The sequence below is a fragment of the Amblyomma mixtum genome, chromosome 2 (genome assembly GCF_055824585.1).
Source record: "Amblyomma mixtum isolate Tamu chromosome 2, ASM5582458v1, whole genome shotgun sequence".
Classification (NCBI taxonomy): Eukaryota; Metazoa; Arthropoda; class Arachnida; order Ixodida; family Ixodidae; genus Amblyomma; species Amblyomma mixtum.
In genome coordinates this window covers 220,593,458-220,596,405 of record NC_143013.1, presented here as the reverse complement: position 1 = coordinate 220,596,405, position 2,948 = coordinate 220,593,458, and the positions used below count along the sequence as shown (strand labels likewise).

The following is a 2,948-nucleotide window of genomic DNA, read 5'->3' as shown; positions in this document are numbered from 1 at the left end:
GCGGAGGGTTACGAAGTAAGGATGCCTTGCGGCTGGCAAACGCCTTCATAACTAGTCGAATTCTCTATTCGACTCCTTATCTCCACCTACGGAAACAAGAGGAGGACGCCCTTGAGGTCATCCTTCGCAAAATTGTTAAACGTGCCCTTGACCTCCCTATCACTACTTCAAACAGCCGGCTTATGGCTCTTGGGGTGGTGAATACTTTCCGGGAGCTCCGGGAGGCGCACCTTACAAACCAGTACACGCGCTTGTCGCTAACGGAGTCGGGTCGCCGCCTTCTTGCTCGACTCCATATCCAACACACCCCTCCAATGGAAGACAGGTTTCGCATCCCGGAACTGTGGAGACGTGCCCTCCACGTGCGGCCTCTTCCAGCAAACATGTCACATGAAGACCATAATGGTCGGCGCCTGGCACGAGCGGAAGCGCTAGCCCGATATTATGGCAACAAAACAGGTGTATACTACGTGGACGCTTCCGGCCCTCACCACGGGGGATGGTACACGGCCGCGGTAGTTCACAACAGGAACACAGTTAACGGCCTAACTTTTAGAGCTCGCAGTGCAACACAAGCAGAAGAGGTCGCGATTGCTCTCGCGGCCTCACATTCCAATTCAAAATACATAATCACCGACTCGCGAGGGGCCTGTCGGAACGTCGAACAAGGCTGCACTCCCTTCCTAGCCTATCGAATATATCAAAATTGCATACGGGATACGGACCCCGCACACCGTTACCTCATATGGGCCCCTGCTCATCAGGGGTTGGCAGGAAACGAGGCAGCAGACGCAGCCGCCCGCGCGCTCTCTCACCGGGCTGTTTTCTCCTCCCCATCCGATCAGGAACCCGATTTTAATCCGGTCTATACATTCAAAGATATTACAACATATTATCAAAATTGTCATCGCCTTTACCCTAGCCCATGTAAAGGCCTGAAGAAGGCGGATGAGCGGCTCCTTCTCCGCCTTCTCACCAATACTTTGCTGTGCCCGGCAGCGCTAAAACATTTTGACCCCTCCTTTAGCGGCCGCTGCCCACACTGTAGTGCAGTGTCTTCTGACACTTATCACATGGTGTGGGCCTGCCCCTCCAACCCCGCTATTCCCCCCATCCCCAACCCAACCCGGGAGGACTGGGAGGCGACCCTGCTCGGCTGCCACGACTTACAGGCCCAACAAGCCTTAGTCGGGCGCGCCCGGGCGGCGGCAACCGCCACTGGGGTCCCATACTAGGGACCTCCACCTAGTGTTTGTAAGGATCGGTCCCTTACGGGCTGATCCAAACATACCTCCAGTTCATTCGAAATAAATGTTTTCACCACCACCACCACCGAAACGGGCAGAAACACGCTGCGGTTGCTGGGCATGAGGGACGCTTTGAAAGAAATCAACAGCAAAGCGAGCGTTCCAAATGAAATCAGGAGGATCATTGAGATCAGTTCGATTCCGAAAAACATGCATCCAGATATACATAAGGCGAGAAGCAAGGCAAGATCTGAATTCCACGAAAGAAGCTTCTCCGGAGAAAAAGACGTATTATACGTTGACGCAACCACATACAGACACCGATACGGCTCGGTAGCCAGTGTGGTGGATCACCAGCTGAGGGAAATCAGCTGCGCTTCGATAAAAACCAACAACATCCTCGAGGCTGAGGAAGCAGCAATTGCACTCGCCATCACCCAGAAGAGAGACGAGCCCCATGCACACATCATTACAGACTCGCAAGAGGCAGCGCAGAAGGTACAGCAGTGGACGCATATCCACTGCAGCCATTCACATACTCAAGGCGAGGACAAACACCTTTACGAGATGCTTCATCACGTGGACACCAGGCCATGAGGCTGTCAAAGGGACCAACGTGCGGACGCCAACGCCCGAGCATACGCCAACCGGGAGGCGCGCACCGAAGGGAAACTCGACGCAGTCACTAGACGGTATGGAGCCATCTTAGAACACCAACGAGCCCTCAGGAGGACCTACCCGCCTCCCCACAAAGACCTTATTAGAGAGCAGTCGGTTGCCTGGAGTCAACTGCAGATTAATACATACCCCAATTTGAGTTTACTAAGCAAAAGCTATCCTTCCACATATGACAACAAATGCCTGCTATGCGGTGAACACCCAGCGCTTTACCACGTTACATGGGCCTGTCAGAAAATGCAGGCAGCGCCGATAAACAACACACCAACACTGGAGGAGTGGGAGGCTGCGATGTCCAGCTCGAAGCCTGAAGAGCAGCTCAAGCTGACGGACAGGGCTCGCAAGACGCAAGACTGCAAAGGCCATTGGGGCCCTGGACTGAGGGCTCCACCTACGCTGAGAGAAAGAACCCTTGTACAATAAAGCTCTTTTCATTCATTCATTCATTCATTCATTCATTCATTCATTCATTCATTCATTCATTCATTCATTCATTCATTCATTCATTCATTCATTCATTCATTCAGTGCACGTTAAGATACCCAGGTGTTAGAAATTATTCCGGACACCTCCACTATGGCGTGCTACTTTGAATGCCTTGCGAATGAAGTCATCCAAAGCATTTATGTCATGTTTGGATAGTTGCAGGCATGGGGTTATGTACACCACATGGCTGAGGACTTAATCTTCCCCTCAACACACCCACAGACAGATTACTAGGCCTGGGCCTCCGCAACACGATCGGGGAACTGGCGGAGGCCCACTGACAGGCCCAATACATCAGTAAAATGGCAGTTTGGGCGAGTGGGTTATGCATCGTGTAATAAAACAGCGCAGGGACACAGGACAAAAAACGGAAAGACGACACTAGACACGGAAATCTTGCTCATCCATAATAATCGTAGCATCAGGGAAGTAGCAGAGGGATTTCATATCTTGAGAAAAGGAAACAGATGTGGCAGCCAGCCTTCAGTAGCATTGTTCCTCTAAGGAAATGAAGTTGCTAAGCACTGGTTAGCACCG

The 2,948-nt window shown here is 52.0% G+C and overlaps 1 pseudogene; it reads left to right on the top strand.

The window, feature by feature from the left end:
- Positions 1-1,457: 1,457 nt before the first annotated feature.
- On the top strand, positions 1,458-2,307 carry LOC149362640 (uncharacterized; annotated as a pseudogene).
- The last annotated feature ends 641 nt before the right edge of the window (positions 2,308-2,948 follow it).